The sequence below is a fragment of the Castanea sativa genome, chromosome 1, assembly GCF_040712315.1.
Source record: "Castanea sativa cultivar Marrone di Chiusa Pesio chromosome 1, ASM4071231v1".
NCBI lineage: Eukaryota > Viridiplantae > Streptophyta > Magnoliopsida > Fagales > Fagaceae > Castanea > Castanea sativa.
In genome coordinates, this window is record NC_134013.1 from 84718062 (window position 1) to 84727946 (window position 9885).

The following is a 9885-nucleotide window of genomic DNA, read 5'->3' on the forward strand; positions in this document are numbered from 1 at the left end:
AGAAGCCCTGAAGGAAGAGAGATTGGAGGTCAGTTTTCTAAGAACATCCTAGAATTTGAAGTCAGCAAGAGGCTTTTGGGGGAAAAGCACCAAAAGAATAAAATTATGAGAAACAAGGAAGGGACCAACCACCAAAGCTGCTGGCACGACATGGACTTTGGTACCCAGGAGAGCAAAGGAAGGGAACCAGTGGTACCCTGGAACCCTGAATGACATTATAAAAGGGGGAAACAACCAACAGTGAAAGGGCATTCAGCAACAGTGAATCAGAATAGAATCATTGAGAAAACTTTGTTAAAAAACTCAAAGAAAGTAGTAAAAGAAAGAGAAATATTGCCCGATATCCCAAAACAGCCACTATAGAACATATTTGGATTCAAAGGAATTCAAACTTTGCAAGTCTTAGAGGCTTAGAGGGCTATCTAAGTATGTAATTTTTGAGTTTATTTGGATATTGTGACATGTCTTAGTGAGCACATTGTAATTCACAAATTAAGAAAAGTAATGAAATATCTTACATCATTTTAAGGATCATCAGTATTTATTTGTGTCTTTTTCTTTATTACATTGCTCCTTTAATTGTTTTCTTGATGTTTCATACATACATACATATATATATATATATATATATATATATATATATATATATATTCTTTGTTTGCTAATATATATGTATTATAGGATTCTTGCTCTGTGCACCACTTGGTTTGTAATCAGCCTATTTAGCTGTGGTGAACCAAGCCCAGTCCCCTGAAACAACAACTATAAGGCCCAGGGTCCTTGCTTTTACTTGGGCCTGGACGCTTATCAAAAAAGGACCCTCACACACATTTATACTTAGATTAGGCTAAAGTAGAATTCTATCTTGTATTAAAAATTAAAAAAAGTTTGAAGTCAATTAACATCAAATTATAATGTAATTAGACGGACACTTGACACACAATTGAAATTAATGCAATTAGAATCTAATTTAGATTCTTGATTGAACTTCCTCCTTAATATATAATATAGATTATAGAATAATTTCATCATATCATCTGCAAAAGCAAATCTATAAAAATTGTCGCCAAATTTTAACTTTATCCATTCAAGTTAAAAAAAAAAAAGTCTAAATGCCCCGTACTTTTGTGAATTTGCTGGATCCATTATGATCTTAAATACCTTAATGCATGTTGCCCATTTTTCTTTTGTATATTAAACGGGGAAGCCTATCCTGGTTGGAACTGGCTATGACGACATTTGTCTCAGGTTTGTCAATATATAATTCATTAATTTGGGCTTAACGGGTACATTTAGTAAAACATGTACGCATAGTACAAAATTATCACTTTTGAGGAGGCCAACTTCCAAGCAATTGTAAAAGCCACAAAACTAGCTACAACTCTTGCAGCTTGCAATCTCTGGAAGAAATTCCTCTACATGTTAAGAAAGTGAGCGCTATCTATCCGTTGGTTTCCTATCAGTGACAAAACAGTAGCTGCAATATGCTTTGAACTAAGCCCTGCTTCTTCCATTTGGTTTGTTTGAGCTCCGTGGTCAATATATCTATCAGGGAGAATCATTGCCCTCCACTACAATCACAGAAAAAATAAAAAAATGAAATTTTTTTACCACTAGTGTTTTCAATAGTCAACAACTAGAGCAAATATGTTAATCAAAGAAAACTACTCCAAAAAAAAAATAAAAATGTCAATCATAGAAAAAATTAGAGGCTTTGTCCTGTGTGATCATCGTTTCAATAATAAATATCACTATTGACCTAGCAGGGTTTATCAATATTAGCCATTTTAGGAGTTTGGGCTTTGGATGCGTCTTCCATGCCTTTGTCAAGAATAATTCTGTCTTCATGGCTTCTAACATTATTGATGATAGTGATGTAAAGCATATTGCTTTTCCACTATTATTGACATGCTTTGTTGGCTGTGATCGATTGGAGCAATACTGTTTTCCCTTAGGTTTACCTCAAACATCACTTATATTATGCACCAATCATAATAGGATCTGTAAGCAGTTGTTTTTGGATAAGTAGAGTGATGTAACTAAGGATTTATGAATGGATCAATTAAACAGTATAAGAATGTTACCTTGAGATTTCCATCAAGTAATCCAGTCAGCCCCAAGAAGTGGGAAACGTGAGAGCTAAATCCTCCGATAGATCCCTCTTCAGCAGTGATGAGGAAGTCATGTTCTTGAGCTAGGCGTCGGATCAAATCTCCATCAAGAGGCTTGCAGAATCGTGCATCGGCCACAGTTATTGAGATGCCAAGAACTTGAAGCAGCTCTGCTGCTGCAATACAGCTTTGTACTATTGCCCCATAACCCAAAATAGCCACCCTACTTCCCTCCCTTAGCACAACTCCCTTACCAACCTATGTTCCAAAGTTTGAGTTAGTACAATATGCACAAAAATAGTTGTACACCAATTACAATCTACCACCTTGGTAGTTATAAACAAATATTGTAAAATTTATTGTGTCATTACACTTATTTATAAACCATTGAGAAGGCTGATAAAATTAAGTACCTCCAAAGGTGTCCCCTTGTTGTTTGGTGGAAGAATGGAACCAATGCCACTTCCTCTTGGGTATCTAAAGCAACTAGGCCGTTCATCAATGGCAGCGGCTGTAGCCACCATGTGCATGAGTTCGGTTTCATTTGAAGGAGCCATGACCACCATGTTAGGTAAACAAGCCAAGAAAGTTGTGTCAAAGGCGCCACAATGGGTTGGACCATCTGCACCAACAAGGCCAGCCCTGTCTATAGCAAATCTCACTGGAAGCCTTTGTAGGTCTACATCATGAGCAACCTGCATGAACACCAGCGACAACACCAAACAAGATTTCAATAATTGATGTTTCCAAAATATCTTGCGAGAACTTGAATAAAAATTTTGTGGCCAAATAAAACCAAAAGCAAAAATTTGAGAAATAGATTTATTCACCTGATCATAACCCCTTTGTAGAAAAGAAGAGTAGATAGCACAAAAGGGCTTAAGTCCTTCAGCAGCTAGGCCAGCAGCGAAGGTAACAGCATGTTGCTCAGCTATCCCAACATCGAAACATCTATCTGGGAATTGCTTCTGGAATAAATTAAGTCCTGTACCCCCTCCCATTGCAGCGTGAATGGCTACAATTCTATCATCTCTCTCTGCTTCAGCAATCAATGACTCCGCGAAGTACTTTGTGTAGGATTGAGTACTCGATTTTGATTTGTGCTGTTTCCCTGACTTGGGGTCAAATTTTACCACACCTAAAGATAAAATCAAAATCCGTTAAACCAAATGCAAACATTTATTTTTTAACAGATACGATAGGACTTGAAATTCATGTCCTCTTCTCCTTGATAATTGGTCTTTATTATTGTGTTAAGACACTAATTTTCATTTTTTTTTTCTTGTGTGGACAAAAAATGAGGAATGGTAATTTTTCCCCACCCCACTTCACCTGCCTCTCCCCGCTTCGCCTCGTGCGGGTTTTTCCCGCCCCGCAAAGGTGATGAGGCGGGGATAGGGCAGAATTTTAGACCCGCACCACGGGACCAGGCAGGGATGAGTTTACACTTTTTAGACCCACCTCACCCCGTCCCGCCCCGCCCCATCCCCACCCCACCCCACCCCGCGTTAATAAAGATTAAGTTGTAATTTTTTCATACTCTAAAATCCCACTATTTAAACAAAAATATCATTAACGTATTTTATTTTACTTAACGTGGTTCTACCTCTCTTTTCTCACTAGCAAAGTTGGAAATAAGGTACCAATTTTAACTCTCTTTTTTGTCTTTTCATTCATGATTCATATGTCTTTCTCAACTTACTTTTCATCATTAATATAATATGAGATTTTTGTGTCATACTATGAGATTTTTGTTGTGATATTATCTTGTTAAACATTTAGATAATATTATTTAGTTTTTGCTAAAAATTAGTTTGATTTGATAGGATAAATTTATTTATAATTTCAAGTATATTTTTAATATTGAAACATGTTATTTTATTTGAAAAAATGGTAATAGTTATAGGGAAAATTAACAAGAAATAAAGTTTTACGGTATAGGGCGGGGCTTCGTGAGTCTTCGCTAGTCTTCGCGGGGCCTTAAGGGGCGGAGATGGGGCAAGAAATTTTTCCCGTCATGCGGGGCGGGGCGGGGCAGGAATGGAGTAAGAAAAATCTATACGGGGCGGGGGCGAAGATCCCATCCTTCAGCCCCGCCCTGCCCCATTGCCATCCCTAAATGAAACTTTAATAGTTGAACTACCTAATATGTACAAGTAACCTTAAATCTTAAAAGGAAATTACTTTGAATGTATGATTTAGGAATGATAATATAAAAATAATAATAATAAAAAAATATATGATTTAGGAATGATATGTACCATGCATTTTATCAGGTGCAACTTCAGCTGGAGCATAGCCTTTTCCTTTCTCAGTGATAACATGGATGAGTACAGGTCCTAGAGATGGTAGGTCCTTGACTTTTTTCAAAATATAGACAAGGTCTTCCACTTTGTGGCCATCTACTGGACCAATATAGAATAGTCCAAGTTCTTCGAACAAACTTGCTCGAGCACCACCCACCATCCCTCTCATGCAGGAATCAACTTTAGCAGCAATTTCGTGTGCTTGTTGTCCAATCTTCTTTGTGATGCCCTTTTTAATTAATTGGATAAAAAAGTTATTAGCTTGTTGTAATAATGCTCAAGATAAAGGAGGAATGAATTGCCGTGAATCTTCCATTGGAAAACTTAATTAAGCATTTAGGACAATACTTATGTTATGTGTAGTAAATTATATTTCTCAATCAAATTCAACTATATGCATAGATTGACTAACACAGCATAAACAATATTATCTTTTCTAAGGATTAAATCCAATCATATAGTTTATTGGTCAATGCAACCATATGACTGAATTTAATTAAAAAACTTCGAAGAAACTTAAAAACTTAAGTTTTAATACCTAGGAAATTGTATGTAAATTTTCTCTATAAAATTAAATTACAAATGGCCAAAAAGGTTGGGCTTGGGCCAACTTCACTTCCAAAATGGGTTTTATATCCCATACCCATAATTTGGATAATCATATATATTACCCTGTTAATGGATATCAGGCATTTGAACTCCAAGGGGCCCAAAGAATTTTTTTCTTCATGAGAAATTTTTTCTGCTCTTAAGAGGCAATAGTTATCTTACACATTTGATACACGCATTCTCCATTTTATAGCATGCGAATTTCATACTATGTGAGATTCACATGTTATGATGAGAAGGATGCATATCATGTATATATTGGATACATAAGACATACTAGCCTATATTTGATGATGCCTAAGATAATTACAATAACAGAAGGTCCAAACATTAACCTTTGCAACTTCACGTAGTTGATGAAACTTTCTACTTGACTGCAGCCTTGTTAAGGCTTTACTTAGAGCTCCAACAGGGGGAGCAGGACCATCCACAGTGGCGGTGGGCAAGGAGACTTGCTCATTGTCGTTCAAAATTATGATAAGATTTGTGTCAAGATAACCTGCATTATTCATTGCCTCATATGCCTGTCCGGCGGTCATGGCCCCATCGCCTATAACTGAAACTACATGGTTCTTTTTCCCTAGCAAGTCTCTACCAACTGCCATTCCTGAAAAGCATTGTTACATAGGCAAGTTACTAATAGGAATTATTATAAGTAGCTAGGCTAAACTGGAGTGGGAATGACAATTTTTCCTTGACCCGCAAAGGTGGTGGGGCGGGAATGGGGAGAGATTTTAGTCCTGCACAACGGGACGGAGTGAGGATTGATTTAGACTTTTTAGATTCACCCGGCCCTAAGAGAGATGGTGGGGTAGTGCTCGAGCAATTTTTGCTAAAAATTAATTTTATTTGGTGGGATAAATATATTTGTAATTTCAAGTATATTTTTATTAATAAAATAGGTTTTCTTAAAAAAAATTTTAATAGTTTAACAAAAAGTAGAGTTTTATGGGAAGAGGTGGGGCTTCGCGGGGCGAAGATGGGATAAGAAAATTTTTCCTGTTATACAGGACAGGGCGAGAATGAAGAAAACAAAACCATTCGGGGTGGAGGTGAAGACCCCATCCTTTGACCCGCTTTACCCCATTGCCATCCCTAAGCTGGAGGACCACTTATATGTCTTCTTGCAAGTTGAAACTAAGATTAAGCAGTATTAAATTTGACAATGACCATCCCACTAATTAATGTGTTAAAGTAAATATCAATGGCCCCATGCCATTTATAGAATTTAGTACATAGGCTTCACTTTTTTATGGTCATCAGGATTTTTTTTTAACTTGATGCTACACTCAGAAAATGGAAACACCATAAAATTTGCTGTACCTAAGCCAGCTGAAATGCTAGTAGAACTATGGCCAGCACCAAAGGCATCATATACACTCTCTTCCCTCTTTGGGAAACCAGCAAGTCCATAAGTCTGTCGAATTAATTGTATGCATTCTTGATCTCCTGCCGGTTAGAATTTTATGAGCGTAGGCCTGCAAATTCCCACAATAGGCGATAATTAATATACTATCTAGTGTTTAGACCATAAATAACTGTCACAATAATTATTAAATTTACAATTCTCTAACCGCTTAAGTTTTAAGGACAATAGTAATTTATATGGAAAAATTAATGAATGCCTCGAGGTATTGAGTTGAGAAATTTATTTAGAAATTTTTTATAGTAAAATAAAAAAAAAAAAAACTAATTTTTTGACAACTTTATATATTTTCAATGAAAGTTGTATTAAAACTTTCTTAAAATAATTTATTAACAAATACCTTAAAACCAACTGTTAACCACACTCATTTATTATAATATACAGTACTAGCCTACTAGGTGGCTCAACCATTTCTAACCACACAAGTTCTTTACTGCTAACTCTAAAAAAACAAAAAAGTACGAGAGGTATTGTATACATATGAGCCTGCATGACAAAAATAAATAAAAAAGACACTAATGAATGAAAAAAAAAAAGAAAAAAGAAAAGCTGTTACACACTCTTTTACCTGTATGCATACACGAAATTTGAACTCAAAATCATGACTCCAAGTCCAAATTTTGTGTGTGTAAAGCACTGTTTTCAGACTCAGACCGGACCGGGAGGTCAAACCGTGAAAAATGAGAATTGAGATGAAAATCGATTTTTTAAGCATAAAGAACCGGATTTTTTGTTAATTTTCTGAACCCCTAAAACTGGGGTTGGACCGCACGAACCGGTGGCAAGAACCGTGTGGTCCAACCCCTTAGCAATTTTTTTAAATTTATTTTATAAAAACAACTTAACACAATTTTATTCTACTTAATTAAATTATCCATCTCTTACAAGGAATAAAAAAATTATAATTAAAATTCTTCAAAGATATACAACTTTACTTCAAAAATTAATCATAAATTTTAATGTTTTCAAGGTTATTATTTTATTTTATTAATTTTCTTATTTAATTATTAAATATATGCTTGAAAATCATTAAATTTTCCTCACATATATAGATATATTAGTCAATTTTGCTAGTTTTATAAATTTAATATTTATATTTAAGTTTTAATTAATTATTAAATTAATTATGACATCATCACGATTCGACCCTGTTTCAGTTTTGGTTTGATGTTAAAAATCTTAAACTTTTCCTTTTCACGATTTAATAAACAGTCCGGATTTCAAAAGTATGGTGTAGATAGAGTATACGGTTGTGTAAAAGGGAGTGTAATAAACACGTACTACACCAAATGAATTACCTGATGCCCAACGTCCCAAATAATCTTATCATCGGGACAGTAAAAAACATGGTGAAGTGCGACTGTCAACTCAGCCACTCCAAGGCTTGAACTTAGGTGCCCTCCTGTCCTTGAAACCGTGTAAACAATCTCTTCTCTAAGTTCATTGGCTAATACTTCAAGTTCCTAATAAGATAACAATTACTCAATCCTCAGTATCAAAGCTGGAAAAAGGGCATTAATTATCTAACACTTGCTAATATCAATATCCACACACACCAGTCATGCGTTAAATGTGAATATTCTTAAAAAATATGAATATCAAATGTAAAAATATGAACATTATGTGTATACCGATCAGTAATATGTTAAACGAGTGTAAAACAATATTTTCTCATTAGGTTTCAGATTTTCAGTAAGGATTAATCTTTTCCTTGCATTTTAAATTTGGTTTTCTAAAAGCAACCAAAAAGAATCGTGACTTCAAAATGATTTACCTTAGTGGATAGATTTTTCATGTGAGTAGGGTAGTTTATGGTGTCCAGAATTGGAGTTGAGGGTTTCTCTCCTGAGAAGTTGAAGTACTTTGTGATCCCTCCATTGTGCTTTGTTTTGTGGCCTCTTTTCACCATGGTTCTCACTTCCTCACTTGCATTGTTTTCCTGAGCAGCTATCACTCTTTTGTACTGAAAATTGAAACATATATAGTAATATATATTAGACTTCTAAAACATGCTCTACCTCTTCTGCAAAAACATAACATTTCTTTAACTTTCTTTTAAAACTGCTCTTTTTTTAGGAGTAAAAATTATGTACTCTGAGAGAGAGAGAGACCTTCAATTCCGGATTAGTGGCTAAATTCACTGAGCTTAGAAAAGAAAGGGGGTCTTGAGAATGGAAAAGTGGAAGAAAACTGGTTCTAAGAATAGAAGAAGCCATTGTTTCTCTTTAATTAGAAGGATTTTGAAAAACAGAAAGGCTAGTATAAAAGCGTTGAATAAGATTATAAGAAGCAGCAGTATTAGTAGAGATCTTGTTGTGAACTTGTGGTTGTAGGCAAAAGGTTGAGCTGAGGGGCTTTTTATAGTGTAGGAAGTCCATTGTTGGATCGTGGAAATGCCTGGAAAAGAGACAATTTTGCTGTTGTTTTCTTCGCCAATTTACTCACATTTAAGGCAATCGAGTAATATTGTTTTAGTAATGTTGTTTATATTTTTTAGAAATACGTGTAGATGAAAAAATGTGTAAAAATATGTGCAATATGCTAAAAAATTACTTCCTCCGACCCACTTTGTTTGTTCTATTTGAAAAGTCAAACTTTTTAAGGGAACATAATTTATTATCTTGTCTGCTTTATAAAAATGTATAAGTTTACAAAATTACCCTTAAATAAATTTATCAGTTTTTTATAAGAGTTATTCTTAATGATCAGGCAACTAAAAAGGTGCCCCAATTAGATTGATTTTTTAAATATTTGTTAGTTTTCTTTTCAAATAGTTTTGAAAATAAGGTAGGGGCATAATAGGAACATTAGTAAATTAGTAAATTTTATTTTTAGAAACAAGACAATATTTTGGGACATCTCAAAATGGAATAGAAGACAAACAAACTGGGACGAAGGGAGTAATAAATTATGGTACAGTACGCTAATAAATGTAGCACACATTTTTTTAAAATAAAATGAAAGTTAATGACACTTTTTTTTTTTTTTGAAAAGAATGGCACATTTATTAATCAACCATTTCAGAAATTTTTTTTATGAGAAATTGAAAAATTATTAAAAAAATTAGTTACTTTTTTATCTTCCTTATAAAAAGTTTTTTAAAATAATTTTTTAATATATACCCTCTATTAGTAAAATCCTATTAATAAATTGCTAGTTTAGGGGGGGGATTTATTGTTGGTGTGTTCAGTTTTTTGGATATTTGAACACAATTTGACTTTATTTTTTGAAATTTGTATAAAAATATTATTTAATAAAACATTGAATGCATCTTGATTATAGACAAAACTTAGGTACAGTTCCTTAGGTGCTGTTCTTTAGGTTCCCCTTTTAAGATTCAGTCATGTGGCTACTTTACTGAAAAATATATTTTCATCCCATGAGAAAAAATTCACATAGGAAAATCTTAAGAGAGAAACCTAAGAAACAACAT

General features: G+C 34.2%; 1 pseudogene; it reads right to left on the reverse strand.

Moving 5' to 3' along the window:
• Window positions 1-1377: 1377 nt before the first annotated feature.
• Window positions 1378-8698, reverse strand: LOC142622001 (1-deoxy-D-xylulose-5-phosphate synthase 2, chloroplastic-like; annotated as a pseudogene).
• Window positions 8699-9885: the final 1187 nt, after the last annotated feature.